Below are 17,008 nucleotides of genomic sequence, written 5' to 3'. Positions count from 1 at the left end.
TTTTAGGATCAAGTTATCAGCCTTCCTGTTGCTGCTTGAGTTCTGTCTAAAACTCGTGCATATGCGTGAACATTTCTGTGCATCACCCTCAATCAGGATTAAAAATTTTACTCTGAATCGTGCAATTCAGTTTCAAGTCCCTGGGATTAAGAACTAGTATGTTTGATTTTCTCCTTAATTAGATATTTTAGCATAAATATGTTTTGGAAGCTGGGAAAGAAAAAAAAAAAAAAAAAAGCCTGAATTAATCAACAAATAAATACATCTATGTAAGTTTTACTACATAAAGTTTACTACATATATTACATAATAAATAAAGAGTTAGTTGATGTTAGAACTAATTTGAAGTATGTAAAATCAGGTGTTAGCAAAAGGAATAAGAGTTTTGCTCTAGGATGCAGTAATGTCAGGCATAGTACCAGAAATATTAGTTAATATGTAAAAATGGGCTGGAGGATCAGACAAAGAAAGTGTATGGAAATTCTTCTCTTAGAAAATGTACATTGTAGAATACTGAGTTGGCTGCAGATTGGAAAATCAGGTGTATCAAATTCAATTCCATGTCTACTTGTGTATTCAAGTGTGTTGTTGAATCAGGTCAGACTGTTCAGTCCATGCAGGCTTATGTTGTACCTCATTAAAAAGGAGATGGCTCGTTAATTTGTAAAGGGCTACTGGATGTCAACAGGGGGAATATCATTCTGCCATGGTTGTACCTCTAGTATGGACAGGGAATAGAGAAAGAGCTTTCCAATTCCCTAGAATAGCCAGAGAGATTAATAATGATATTAACTCACATCTTGCTGTTTAGGAAGTATTTCTGAACTGGTGAAGTTTGTTGGAAAATCAGAGTTTCTGTTTCAAAAAAAAATACATGTACTTCAAAATTTTACTATATTATAAATTAACTCAAATATATTGGAACTCCTTGTAAACTAAAATTTCTGCCTTAAAAACAAAAAAGACTTTAAAAACTGCAATTATTTAATTGCAGTCTGAATCATGCATTCATGTTGATTTTACATTCTTCTCTGTTGGCAGAGGTGTATCTGACAAGAGTATGCATTGAGTTCCTTCCAGAGTTCATATTGGTGGATCAAGGAAGAGCTTTAGTGCAGTGTGCTGGTTTCAGCTGGGGTAAGAGTTAATAATTTTGTCAGTGGCTGGTAATGGGCTGTGTTTTAGATTTGTGTTGAACACAATGTTGATAAATATAGAGACATTTTTGTTTTTACTGAGCAGTGCTTACACAGAGCCAAGGCCTTTTCTGCTTTTTGTATGTTGGCAAGGAATTTTGGGGTGCATGGGAGGTTGGAAGGTGACACAGGTGATCCTAATTGACCAAAGATACATTCCATACTGTATGACATCATGGTCATTATATAAAGCTGGAGGGAAGAAAGAAGAAGAGTGGATGTTAGGAGTGATGGCCTTTGTCTTCCCAAGTCACTGCTACATGTGATAGAGCTGTGGTCTCCTGGAGATGGCTGAACACCGTCTGCTCACAGGAAATAGTGACTGAACTCCTTGTTTTGCTTTGCCTTTGTGCGTGGCTCTTGCTTTCCCTATGGAACTGTCCTTATCTCAACCCTTGAGCTTTCCAGCTTTTACCCTTACAGTTCTCTCCCCGATCTGTCTGGTGGGAGAGTGAGTGAGCAGCTGTGTGCAGCCTGGCTGATGGCAGGGGTTAAACCTCAACACACGGATTTCCTCCGTTTTTCTGAATCACCTCTCTGTCTCGTTGTAGTCACAAACACAACAGAAAACAGAAAATGCCACTATAAACTCTAAAGTCTTGTGTGTTGCTGTGTAATGCCAAGATTCATTGCTAGGGTGAAAGTTTTGCATGACTGTACAGAAAATTGCTAGGAACTTTAAAAATAAACTGAGATCCTCTGCATACTGTTGATATTTCAAAAATATTATCTTGGATAATTAAATTGAAAAGTTCTTGTCACAACTTTACAAACACCTGCACTTTATGTGTTTAATGCTGAAAAATATAGTCTTTATTAATATCAGGATGAAATATTAAAAGATCAGTCAGACTTGTGAGCTGTGAATCACACATTTACTCTGCACGATATTTTTTGTTGTTATCGTAGGAATACTACTGGCTGACAAAAGCATATGAAAGTAGATTGTTTAGAAATTATTTAAGATTAGATGTCAGGTCTTACTGGATGCAGTGTTCTTATTTCCTTAAAGTCTTTCTTCTAGTCTGTTATAATCAGTTTGTGCAGCTGAACATGAATATTTGATTTTCAGATATTTGGGAACATATGCAATAACATGGTTCATGTACTTCAGCTTATCTTTTTCTCTTTATAAAAATCAATAGAGAGTTATACCTGCAATAGAAGGAAAGGCTGGATGTGTTAAGGGACAGTTAAGCTGTATGTTGAAATTTTCTTTGTCTGTCTAAGCAAAACAAGTACGTATCATACTAGGAATATTTTTCATACTATTAGGTTTTTAAACTCTGAGTCCTGTTTCCTGGCTTCTTTTACAGTAAAATCTTCAATGGAGTGGTTTCTTTTGATTGTCATTGCTGTGTCTTGTGCCAAGAAACTAATCACTTAAAGGAAAGGACATAGTAAACACAAAAAGAAATTTCACCAAAGTTAAATGAACTTTAAAAATGCAAGAAGAATTATATTTCTTCCTCCAAGTTTTGGTGCCTAAGTATATAAAAATTAAAGTTTTCTTATCTCAGACTTTGGTTTATATCTCTGAGGCATAATTTGTGGTTTACAGTCAGCCTCTAAAGGATTTTATTTCACATCTGTGGTTGAGAAAAAACAGAATATAGCTAAACTGCTAGTGATAGAGAAAGTGATCATTCTATATTAGGTCAAGATTTTCAGAGGGGCATTCATTAAGATCTCAGATGAGCAAAAATTTAAGCATAGACATATGTGCATCATTTGTTCTGCAAAGCACTCACTGTGGCATTTAGACATATGTCTAAAGTTGAAAAGCTTAAGCACTCTGTTGAATATGGGGTACCTACTTAATTGATGGCTCTGTTGTCTGAAATGGTTTTCACCTCAAACATTTTTGAAAGGTAATCCCAATCATTCTAGTTTGTTATCCAATAATTTTGTGGGCTGTGAAATTACTAATGCAGTAATCCTTTATTCTCTAAAAAGACTCCTTCTTCCTTCACCAACTACAAAATAAAAATACAGGCACATTTTAGGGACCTCTGACTTACTCTTCTTTTTCCCATAGGAATGGAATTCTTATTTTATTTCTAGGTATCTCTCAGACTTACGGAACTGATATGAAATACTGACATGAAAGGTGATTATTAAATCCTTTTCAGAATACAGGCTGATTCTCCAACACATACATAAATAAATAAACATAGCACAGCTCTGCAATGTTATGTTTCTGATCTTTCTGACAAAAAAAATAAAGCTATCACTTGCAATGAATCACAAAGAATCTTTGTGATAACTTTCCCCTCTGTTTTTTAAAATTATACTTAAACAAGCCACCCAATTATTGCAAATTTTTATAATTCATGAAAGCAGCTTCATCAGGCCCCTTATATTGTTAAATATGTTAGCAAAGTCAACAAAATGGGAAATTCTTGAAACTTGGGGTCCATGATTTGTAAGGATTTATGTGAGAAAAAAATTTCTTCAAGCTTTTCTATAATTCTTTTGAAGTAGCAGTCATAGACTTCTGTCTTTAACTTTTATGTCCTTTTTTAATTATTTTGGTCATATTTTAAGGATATTGTTCCATAAAAAAAATGTTATACCACGGTTCTCTGACTTATCTGTGAAGTTTTTATGCAAAAGTCAAAGAATATCTGAATAAAAGCCTTAGAGGAGAAGAATATCCCAAACCCGCTATATGTATCTTCCTTTCCACCATATCCTCCTTTTCACAATATGGCTTGATAACTATAACAACCATGTCCAGGCACTGCCCTTCTTCACACTTACCAGTGAAAAGACTCATGTTTGGCAACAGGTTAAACATGAGGGAGTTTCTCAGATCAAGGTGGTTACAGTATTTGTAGAACTGTAAGACATTGTACAGGCATAATCTGCACCATCTGATTTTTTTTTTTAACTTATGCCAAATTCATGAAACTGGATGAATTTTACTTAAAAGAAATGAAATTGTTTCCTTGTGATATTTTCTAAATTACATATCTATATCTTTAATTGTTTTGGAAACAATCACTTCTGTTTTCACATATTCACCCATGTGGTTGTTTAGCACGGATGTGAGGGGGTTTTTCCTAAGGAAGTTGTGGCAGATGTTGACAGCTTGGCTGACCATTTAGGGCATTCATTGTTCATGCCTCTGGAATGCCCAGGCTCAAATCAGAGGATCCCAGGTGGCTCACCCCTTTTTCTCTTCTGGCTGGCCAGAAGTTGACATCACATTGTAAGTTAGTGGCTGGGTCCAGGCCCCTCTGCACCCCCGGGGGGGTCGGGGCCGGCCTGACCGGGCCTGCGGAGGCGTTCCCCGTGAGCAGTGAGTGACCCCGTCCGGCTGTGACCCCGTCCGGCTGTGACCCTGGGTGGCTGTGACTGGGCAGGCTGTGACCGGGGCAGGCTGTGACCCCGGCCGGCTGTGACCCCGTCTGGCTGTGACCCTGGGCCAGCTGTAACCCCGGCCGGCTGTGACCCCGGGCAGGCTGTGACCCCGGCCAGCTGTGACCTGGGCAGGCTGTGACCAGGACTAGCTGTGACCCCGGCCAGCTGTGACCTGGGCAGGCTGTGACCAGGACTGGCTGTGACCCCGTCCGGCTGTGACCCGGGCCGGCTGTGACCTGGGCAGGCTGTGACCAGGACTGGCTGTGACCCTGGGCAGGCTGTGACCCGGCCCGGCTGTGACCAGGGCCGGCTTTGACCCCGTCCGGCTGTGACCAGGACTGGCTGTGACCCTGGGTGGCTGTGACCCTGGGCCGGCTGTGACCCCGGCAGGCTGTGACCCCGGCCTTTCCCCCCACCCTCGGCTGCCAACAGAGGGAGGAGGAGGCCGCAGAGCAGCACTGCTGGCCCTGCACCAGGGGCCGCGGTGGCCGGTGGGGAGGAGAGAATTTCTGTCCGGAGCCCCAGGGAACTGATCCAAATCTGAATTGCTTTGGATGTGACCTGAGGTGGGGGAGGGTCATCTATCAGCGTTCCTGAGCATGCTCTCCTTCCCCTTGCCCCCTACCATCACCTGCATGGCTTTGAATTTGGACACTGGGAGCCAGCTCAAGAGGAAAGAAAGACTCTGGGCAAAGACATTAAACCTTTCCCTCCTCCATGGAAGAGAGAGTGATTTAAAACATAGAGAGTCAGCATGAGACAAAGTCAGCAAAAGAACCGATATAGACTATTGGAAGAAGGGATGGAGGAAGTAGACGTTTTTGACTGGACTTCTCTGGATGTAAACCATGGAGAAATGGACTATTTCTTGTAATATCATAATGCTGTTTGGGGGAACGCGAGTTCTACCCAAAGGCTGTGTGTATTGATGTAATTGAGATTTAACTGAGAATTTTGAATAGGGTAAGCCCTCTGGCTCCTGGGGTAAAAAATAAGGAGGTCTCAGCTTTTTGAGATGAAGTTGATTCTATGAGAGAGAAAGTGATTGAAGACTCAGCTCCTGGGCTAAAAGGAGGTTTCTATTTCTTTTGAGATGATTTTAGAGATAGAAGAAGAGAATCTTTGTTTTATACTAAAGAAGCATTCTTAAATTGGTACCCCAAATATGCTGAGGCCCATGAATAGCCAAGGGAAAGGTGGCTAATGGGTGAGACTGCACAGAATCTGCAAAATTCTGTGCGGTTGCAGATTTGTGACATTGAGAGCCACCAGACCTTTTCTTGTGGCAAGTGTCTCCATGAAATTCTAGAGAGACTCCTCTCCCAAAGTGATGCAAGATTATGTTTAGATGGTTGCAACTGAGTGAAAATCATAGTTTTCTTTCTATGTTGTGTGGGAAAGTGAATAGTTTGTGGTAGCGGGAAAGACAGGAATGAATATTTAATTTATTTTTTCCTTTTCTTTTTCCTTAGTGTGTTTTAATAAATAAACTACCTGTTTACCTTTAAGTTGGGCCTGTTTTCTTTTCTCCCAAAATCCTATCTCCCAGAGGTAAAAGAGAGTAGAAACTCAAACCACTACACTAAATTTGGCAAAACAGAATCCGGCAAATGTGAAAGCACTGCAACCTATCAGCATGATAATTTATTCTAAATTTCAAGAAGCATTTTATTAAACCTGAAAAGTACATTGGGAAAGGAGCATGTTTTTTTCCTCTCCTAGAGGGAAACAATCCCTCATGCTAAACATAAAGGCATAACAAAGCCTGACTCAGTACATTCTGAAACAGAACTACTGTCTGGATGTTTCTCCTATCGTTAATTTATTATTAACCATTACATTTCATGCTCTGATTACTCAGAATTAATATTAAATTCAGTGGAATACATATGTTCTTGCCATGGCTGTGTCTTGTTATCAGAAGGACAAAAACCTGCTAAAGAAACCAACTCTATCTGAGGTACAGTTTTATAATATGCAATCATTCTTTAATTCAACTATCATAACCAATTAAGTTTATATTAAATCACACAATTAGCAATAAACCACTAAGCTTTAAAGCAAAGTATTTAAAATTGATGACAACTTTAATTGCTTAATAACCGCAAAGACCTAATTATGCTGACAAAACAATTACAATCAGGTACCGATCCTAATATCTGTACCAGATGCTCTTAAGTCTTGATTGTCCTTTGGGAATGAAGTTGAACTGGGTGAATGCTTGAAAACCAAAAACCAATCTCTTCTGACTATAGAGTTTCCTAGACACAAAATTTCTTTTAAAGAATATCATTGCTCAAAATATAATAGATACAAAAAATAATCATGAAAAGGTTATGAAAAAACATAACTATGACAGAATAAACTAAGTAAACAATCTGTTACACTGAGTTAAAATCAGATATAATAGATGGCATCTTTTTGAATGGTATAATTTTCTCAGTTTTCACTGATTACCTCCTTTAACTATTTCTTTTTCCCATTAGAAGTCTGGGGATAGTAGACAGAAATGTGTTGCATTTTTCTTGAAGACACTGCACTTTCCCAATGTGGCATGTGTACTTGAGTCTTACCTACAAAGCTACCCAATAGGCTGTAGGTGAATCCTATAGAAATTCTTAAATGTGTGATGTTTTGGGTGTGTTCACAATAAAGAGTTTCTGAAATTAATCAGAGACCTTCAAATAGGTCAAAAACCACTGAAATTTTGGAGTTAGATATGACTTTCTGTTCCTTCACATTGAATCAAGTAAATAACTTCAAATAATCAACCTTATGCAGGAAGAGTAGACAATGATATTACTTGCATTTTATGGAAGATGTTACAATTATATTTATTAATCACTTAGGCAGAAATAATATAATTCATGCACTTTCTAGCTGACATTCTGTGAGTTTTTAGCTGAAAGGAAATAATAAAGGCAGGTTTACTGACAGAGAGCATTACCAAGTTTTATTTCTAAAGCTACCTATCTGCTTTACACTTATTGTGACTTCTTTTTTGGCTTTTTCATTTGTCTTTATTCTCTTAATGGAAAATAAAAGCACTTAAAATATGCTGTGAAGTAATTTCCCAACCCAACACATCAAAATGTGATTTAGCCATTAAACCACCTTCTTTTTCTCCTCCTCACTGACAGTCAAAGGCATTTGAAAACCTGTGTGAAATCCTGGAAAGAATCCAAGTAATTTCTTTATTCAGGCTGCTGGCCAATATTCTCCTTGAGATCAGCAAACAAAAGCAAAAAAGTGAAAGTTTTCTCCATCAAATGTTCTTTTCTTAGGTCACATGTATACTCCTTAAAAACAAAGAATTGCTTTTATGATAAAGAAATTGAAGGGTCAGATTCTTTTTCTTGCTCTGATAGTGGCTTTTCCATGACACCAGTTAAGTTGCTTAAGATGATTAAAAAAACCACTTAACTCATAAAACAAAATGCTAGTGTATTTTCTTAGCAGAGAAACACAGAAATTGGCTCTAGCCCTCTTAGACACTATAAGTATGGTAGGAACCCAGAGTTAAATTAAGTGTTAGGAGTTGTTCAATGAAGGAATGAGCATTCCAGAAGTATTGCCACCAGTCTTGTACCAGTTTGCTATGTAATGAGATAATATAGAATTAAACTGAAATAAAAGAATTCACTTTTCCATTTTCTGCAATATTAGACTACTGTTGGTGCTACTGTATCGTTGGTACCACTGAAAAACAAAAAAGATGCAGAAAAGTCGGGTGAAATGAGTGTTCAAATGCAGAATCCCACATCACATTGCTAGACAGCCATCACAGGGAATATGAAACTTCCTTCTGCTTATAGTGTAGTGATTCTGAAATTATTTTTTCTTGGTTTGGTAGCCCAGTGGAACACTATATTTTACTTTATTAGGTATTGAGTACTTTATTATTTGTTGAGAGCTTTTACAAGTAAATGAAAGGCTCATATATATATATATCAGTTTTATACAACAAATCTCTCTATAGGGCTCTCTGGACTAGGCAAAAACCATTATAGGCAGAAGGCACAAAGCAATGTGACAGTATAAACTCTTCTGTTCAAGTTAATTAAAATAATTTTGATAGTTAACTTTATATAAGAAATCTTTACTCTGGGTCAAGTGCTACTTGACCAGGCCACTTCATACAAGGTTATTTGTTGTCTGTTCTCCCACAGACAGCAAAAACACCACTGTAAGCTCTCTCGTGTGTACTCTGGCTAACAGCAGACTTGTCATCTTGTGCTTTACTTGCTCCTTATCAGTTTGTCTGTACTTGATTCCTATTATATTGAATGGTACGTTGTGGGCTCATAAAATCTTCCAGTCTAGTTTTAGCCAAAAGAAATAAGAGTCTCTACATTCCCAGGTTTCTTTACAACGTGAACCCAGAATTCAGGGACCTGAAGGGCCAAGAAACCCATCAGTTATCAGAATATTTCAGATGAAGAATGTTCTCTCTTGTGCTAAATTGTTACTCAGTATGAAGACTGTTATTTTTTACCATGACAAACTTACATGTACACATGCTTTTATATACCCTTCAAAAACACAAAAACATATTTAAACCAGTTACATTTGTAAGCATCTGGAAAATTTCCAGATTTTCGAATTTTTTTTCAGGCTTACATTGGTTTATTTGAGAAAATGTTTTTTTGTCTTTTATTCCTTGCCTGAGGGAACCTGTAATCAAATTCACACAAATATGGTTGATGAAGCAAGCAAAGAAACAGAGAAGGGGAAACTTTCTCTAGCTGATCTTCATGAACGTTCTGTGTGATGTATGGTTTTGAAATGAGTATTTTACTGGACTAAGAAGTAGAAAACTGCTCCAAAAATATGTAGATATAACCACACATTCATAAGCATACAATTTGTTTTAATATATTGGACTCAGATAATGGTTTCATGGTTTTTTTCATTCTTTTTGATGATGAGACAAAATGTAAGAGAAGCAAAGTTGGAAGAAAGAAGTTTGTCATGCTGTTATTGCATGACAAACTACTAGACATGTTCATTGTGTAGCAAAGGTAATGTTTAAATTGCAATACCTGTTTGGCTACTACCTTTGAATATGATCCCAAATGTTAGTATTTTGTCTTCAGTAATAAATGAATTGGCTATCTTCCTTGCAGGATAAGTTGACTGACTCAAATCTCAAACACAACTAAAAGGAAAAATGCATGTGACCAGAAGGTTAATACTCCCAAGTGTCTCTCCTCTAAAAAACAAATAAAAATTAATGTATCTAAATGACGAAGTTACAGTTGCCTAAAAATTTCCTTTAAATGTCATTACCTTCACTATACAAATGCCACTAGGAAATGAAGGTCTTTCCTCCCCGAATGTCCTGTAAATCTAAATACCTATTAGTTCAGTAGGGCAACAGAATGCCAGAATGAGATTTCATAATCAAAACAAACAGTGCTTCAGATTTTTCTATATAATAAGGATCCACTCCTGAACTACTGCTTTTGATATCACTGCTATACAGCTGTGGAAAGAGGCATTATATGGTGTAATTTTTACTACTGAAAATAGCTGAAATTGGTGAATTGTATTGTGCCGTGAAGTGTATATGTCTCTTTGATGAGGAAGAGTCTTGGACACTTGGATAAAAATTCAGATATCTGTAATATGCACAGGCATCCAAAACTAGATTTAATAACCTCACCTTAATATTTCAGATCAAGTTTTCACCATTTAATGTGGGAGCAAGAGCTTGGCTCTTCAAAGTTGTATAAAGCATTCAGATAGGAGAAAAAAGTGCTCAAAATACAAACTTAATTCCTGATATTTCATGCTATAAAGAGCCCTCAATCAGCTGCACTGTAACAAGGCTATATATTTAAGTCAAACACCTCAGCATCTGCTGTAGTTACAGGTGCAGATCATCTAGATCTATAATTCTTCTTTGGCAGTTTCTGCAACTGAATAAACTCTTACACTTTTCTTGTTCATATCAGGCAACTAGAAGAGGCAAAAAGGAATAAAATTACCCCAGAGCTGAAGGAAGTTCTGTCAGAGCCACTGAAGTTTGCCCCATCAGTAAAATTAGATGGCTGAGTTTTCCATGATTATGAAGGAACAAAACCATTGTGACTCATGTTGGTCAGTAGGCATTAAGCGGGTCTTTGTGATATACATTTATTATGAGCACAAGAAGTTGAACGCTTTGCAAAACATTGAGGAAATGTTGCTTTTTTTGCCTTTTATTAATGGTCAGGAAATAGGAAATGCTTGATGGCTTTCTTATACCTCCCAACCCTCCCAGAGACAAAGGAAGAACAAAGCAATATATCCCTATTAGTCTGCTCAGTGACTTGGGGAACCTTGGTCCATAAAAATCCTTTTATAGACAGACTCTCTTCCATGTCTGTGTTAGCTGAACTATGCTAATGTTCCATGTACTGGCATCCCAAACCTTTTCCAGTAGTTCAACAATTTTCTTTTGCATTTTGGACAAAAGGGAGCTTCTGTAAACGTCTTTATTCTTTTGGATACTTGCTCAGTCCATGGTTTGAGCGAGTTCAGGACAGAGCTGAACCATTTCTTCTGGCATGCAGAGCAAGCTTTCTAAGTTCTGCAACTCCCAACTTCTGTAAATAGCAAGCATAGAGTTGTCCTTGTGGGCAAGAAGACAGGATTCCTCTCTTACTGTAGGTAATGGAAAAAATAGAAAAAAGATAAAACTGCAATAAAAAGGTAGGGAAAAAAAAAAACAAAAAGAAAGATTATAATACTATAGAGGCTAAATTAAGTATAAAAATTTTACAAGAGCAATATTTTCCCCCCATCCATTTAAGAATGGGAAGTATAGGTTTGCCAGCATGAATGCTTTTCACACTGGAGTTTAATATTACAATGTAATGCATCCTCGCATAAAATATATGTTTAGGTCTATAGTGGAATCCTTCTGGTGAGTAGGTTGTAGGGGAGAGTTGCAAGTGCTTAAACAGGGAATGTAGAGCTTGCTCTGGGACTTTGAGGAAATAAATAGTCACAATTATATATTTATATAAACTGACACCAAATCTTAATTCTGAAACTAAATCGATGGAGTACAAACATCCTTTATATTGGATTTTTAATATGGAATAGGAAGAAATTATTTCACATCCAATTTACATCAAAGATTATGTTATGGAAGCTCATTGTGCTTGATTATGATTTTATTATCTTGTCTGATAAAATTAGTATATAATAATCTGCTCTTGATAAACCAGCAGCATTTTATTTTTACCAACACCATCAATGCAAATATCACCATGTCACAAAGGTTATATGTTTATGCATGAATTCATTATGTCATGGGCAGATTTGACATCAGAATAATAATCTGTTGACTATAAATTTCTGATAACCATACTCAAAGTTGGCTAAGGGAATACCTGCCACTGTATCTAGGGCATTATCTTGTGCTGTGAGTCCCATGACTATTGCTGTTTACAATTGTTTCAGATGTCCTTGCATGATATTTTTTGAAAAAAAAATTTTTTTTCACCTTCCTAGATATTTCTGCTATTGCCTGCTGAAATCATCTACCTAGTTTCAACATGACCTTGGCAAATACTACTAAGAAGACAGATACAGTGCCTGAAATTAGTATTGGTGTAACAGGTGTACAGTAGATACCACTTTTGAGCTCTATTTTGTTTCTATCACTGACTTTTTGAGTGAAGATGAGCAAGTTCTACATTCTCTGCTTGAATAAGTAGGATGTACTATATTCATTACCCTTTCTCTTTTAATTCCCATCCATATCCCCTTTTTAACTAATATCTACTGTATATAAAAATTATCTTGTGGTTTGGTTTATGTTTTGTTTATTTTTTTTCTGTTGTTTGTTTTTTTCTGTTCTTTCCTCTTCCTTGTATAAGGATCATTGCTGGGATAGAGTTAATTCTCTTCGAAATACCTTATGTAGTGCTATGTTTCGTATTTGTGCTGAAAAGCTTTGATAGCACTCTGATATTTTAGTTGCTGCTGAACAATGCTGACACAGTAACATCTGCTTTTCTGCTCCTCATGCTTCACTGCCGGCCAGGAGGCTGAGGGTCCACAAAAAACTGGAAGGGGACACAGCCAGAACAACTGACCACAAGTAACAAAACAGATTTCCCATACTGTATGATGATGTGCTCAGCAATAAAAACTGGGGTAAGAAGAAGGGAGGGAGAGACCTTGTTAAGGCATTTGTCTTCTCAAGTCACTGTCTAAGTGATGGCATTTGTCTTCCCAAGTCACCATTATGTGTGATGGAGTCCTGCATCTCTGGAAATGGTTGAACACCCATGGGAAGTGGGTGTTCACTTTTGTCACTCTCACAGCTTTTGCTTTACCTGTTAAGATTCTTTTCCTCTCACACCGTATGGAGGGGACATGAATGACTCTGTGGCTGTGTGGGGTTCAGCTGCTGTCTGGAATTTAACCACAACATCTAAGCACAAACTCAGGTGTTATTTACCTACTTCTATAGAAACTTGTAAAAAAATTTATAACTCTTCCAGTATCTTCCAGTTTTGTGTGAACAAGAAGTATCAGGAAACATGATGAATTCATAGTAATTCTACAGCTACAGTAAAAAATATTCAATTATTGTGGTATCAGTATCACCAGACCTGTGAAACTATATAAATTTTTATATATATTGTAAATTAATCAAAATTATCATATTTTTTGAAATCCATAGTAATTTTAAAATATCACTATTTACTATTATAACAGTGCCAAACCTTCTCACCAAATTTTTGTTCTCGACATCAGATTAGCAGACCACAAAATCTTTCTCTGATTTTCAACTGATATCACTAACCTACTAATTTCCTTAAAATTATTTTTAACAGTTTACTTCGTATTTTCAAAGCAAAAAACCAAATAGAATTATAGGAAGATGTCTGGACGCTGTCACTAACTTTTTTCCCTTCCAGAGGAAGGGAGAGGGATTGTCACTGAAGTTTCAGCCTCAGAGTTAGATTTTGAATGTCAATTTCACTTTTAAAACATGCATGAATTCTTTATTTTTAAATATCCCTATAGCTTAACAGGGATTCATGCTGCTCCGCATGGTTATTGTCAGTCATGAATTGTTGAAGAAACTTGAGAGCTTAATCTACCTGCCCATTTATTCTTGATTCCTACTTCTTTGCTGAGCTGCTGTAAATTCACATCTAAAAACCTAAAAGCACTCTGTATTCAGTACCTCAACAACTTCCCAGCTCCTTGAAGCTAAAAGCCAAGCCCAGACAACTGGTGTCCCAAATGAGCCAAAGAAGCACTTCTACCTAGTTTGTAACTGAGCACTTAACCTAAGGCTGAATGTTCAGGCTGAATTTTCCGTGTTAGGACCACAAGGGACATGATGAGAAGGTGGCTGCAGTGGAGAATGCAGATTTTTGTTTTACAAGTAGTCCTTTTAATGACTGAATCAGGTAACACTCTTCCAACAGACAGCATTTCCTGAAATGGGAGGGAAATTGCAAAAGTGTTCTGCCCTCAGGAGCAGTGCTGTGGCACTTTGCAATAGCATGCCCTCATCACATGAACATTTCTAGACAACCTGTGCTGTGTCCTGACATAACACCTGAAACCTTCAATATAACATCTCAGTACATTCCATTTAAACGTATTAATTACTTAGAATCTGCTTATTTTAATCTCATGACTCTGGGTTTTAATTATGGAAATACAAGCAGAGCTTTCCCAAAACTCTGAGTCCTTCATTTGATTCCCAAATCCATTTAAATGTCTATTAAAATATATGTTCTGAAGTCCAGAGATTAGGTGTTGTTCTGAAGTCCAGAGATTAGGTGTTGGTCCTGCAAATGGTGAAAACTATGTCCCTGGTTCACCAAAACATCTAAGCTTGAATAACATAACACAGCACAAAACATTGAGCATGTAAAATAACTTTTAAGATGTAGATAAATTAGATAAGTATTTAGATTGTTTTCCGGGTCATATGCATAATACTCAGATCTTGTAGAATCAAGCTCCATACTTTATCTATATACACATACACAGATACATGCACATATATTGTGCATTTTAAAAGTAATTTGCAATTTGATTTCAATTTACAGGTAAGACTTCCTTGGTGTAATTGTACTGAGTGCAAAAATTACTGTTCTGCATACACTGGTGTAGGTGTACCTTTAACAAAGTCCAGAAATGGTTGAAGGAGTCTGCTGGCAGTCGTTCACTTTTCATACAATAACTCCAGCTAAATCTAAACAAAATGAATACTATACTTGAGAGCCTGAATTCAATAAATTTTCCATTTCTGGTTATAGGAAATGAAGTGAACTGATGTTTCTATCAAATCAAGACAATGTGTTGTATAAAGCTATCCTGAGAAACAAGTGAAACTAACTGTAAGAGGATGTACATTATGTTGGCATCATACCAGGCTGCGGTTTACATTTGGCAATGACACACTGAGGTTTTGCAAGTATATCAAACAATACATTGCAGTATTTTTCTAAATCATTTTAGCTACGTATGTTTTCCACCTCCTGCAATCCCAGCTTCACAGCCCAGATGCAATATTATTCAGTTTTTATAATATCCCTTATGCCCTTTATCATTGTCTTTTGCTTACATCCTTTACTTGGCAAATATGATATATTTAAGAAAAAAAAAAAAAAACAACAAGTGAAAGAAAGACATTCTCACATTCCAAGGAGTTTGATATCTAATTTTATTCAACTAATTTTCTGTTTCCAACAGTCTTCTCTTTAGCTTACAAAATCTTTCTGTTGATGATTTATCATAATTAATTAATTACCCATATTGAATTATATTTTTAGAAATCTACAAATTCTTTTCAAACAAATATGAACCCATCTGATATTTGAGTGTGGTTTGATCTTTCTCACTGGGTTATTCCTATATTAAACATTTCCAGAGACAACAGATGGGGAATTTTATGAGAGATTTACATGATTTTCTGTTAACTGAATTATTTGTTGTCAAATTTTCCAACAAATTATATCTGATGTCTTCTGAATTATTCATGACACAGTCATAATTTCTGTAAACACAACATAATTTTTATCAAATAATTTGTACAAATAAACATCAGCTTTCTTATTTTTGAACTAATTTTTCAAACTTACTTCCATCTTAGTCAAATGTCTGTCTCTGGAAAACAGGGACTGAATTGGCCCCTGAGAATGGCAGCTGGTGATGGCACAGGGTCACTTGTTGGAGGTTCCTCTGGTCCTGAGGCATGGAGCAGGGAGCTCAGGTAGTCTCAGTGCATAAGATGCACTTTTAGGGGTTTAGGCAGAAAAACAGGCACCCCAGCATGAATCCATTTCAACACAGCAAAGCCCACTGCTCATGTGCACTGCCCTCTTTTAGAAACACCTTGCTTTTCCACAGGGAAAGAGTTAGGCTTACATAAAGGTCAGGAAGCATGAACAAGAGTCATTTCACTCCCCACATAAAAGAAAGCTGAGAGGGATAAATTTCTGCACTCCAAAAATGGGATGAATATCTATCCATTAGATTCTATGTCTAAAACTATTGTTTTAGTGTTCCATTTATAGAGAGACCTGAAAGAAAAGATTATTTTTATTTTAATTTGTACTTAAAATACAGTTAGAAATTAAACTTAATTTTTGTCAAAAATAAGAATTTAGGGAGGCAGAAAATTGAAATAAAATTATGCCAGGAAACTTCCTAACACAATACCATCCTTCACATGAGATAACCCCTTAGGACTTACTTATCATTCCAGAGAAATTACTAGGCAGATGTTTCAGTGTATATAAAAATGGAATTGAACTTTTGCTTCCATATAAGGACTTCAATACTTCTTCATATCATCACAAAAAGCAGTAAATTGAGTGATTTTTTTGAATTATTTTTAAAATTTATTTTTAATTTATTTTTAAGACCCCTTTATGAAGACGTTGTTTTGTTAGTTTTGTTTATTTGTTGGGGGAGTGGGGCTTTCTTTCAAGTTCTACTTTAGAGAGATTTCCAGTATAAAAACCTTTACTGATGGCAGATAAAAAAGCTGATAACTTAGTTTAATACATGCTACTGCTTCCATTTGTTCTTAGTGGATTTTTTTCTCTAGCCCTGAAGTCCACAGTAACAAGACCTCAAATATTAGAAAGGCTTAGTTTTAAGCTGATTTCTGTGATATGGTGTCTTGGTTTGGAAAGACAGGTGTCTGCCAAAGAAAGCTGGAGCTTCCCTTGGAATGGAGAATGCAAACCCCCTCCCTCCAAGTTATTATAATCAGGCAAAGATATGGGAATAGGAATAGGAATAGCAGTTCTTTATTAGGAATATTAAAAAGTACAAATGTAGTAGTATGAAAAAACCAAGCAAACTAAAAATCCTAGAAACCCTGACAGATTCAGAATACAACCTGACACCCTGTTGGTCAGAGTGTTGGAAGCAGTCCAAGTAAGTCCTCCTGGAGTGACAGATGTTGGAGT

The sequence above is a fragment of the Zosterops lateralis genome (assembly GCF_965231275.1).
Source record: "Zosterops lateralis genome assembly, chromosome: 4".
In the NCBI taxonomy this organism is placed as follows: domain Eukaryota; kingdom Metazoa; phylum Chordata; class Aves; order Passeriformes; family Zosteropidae; genus Zosterops; species Zosterops lateralis.
Note: the sequence above shows the minus strand (reverse complement) of the source record.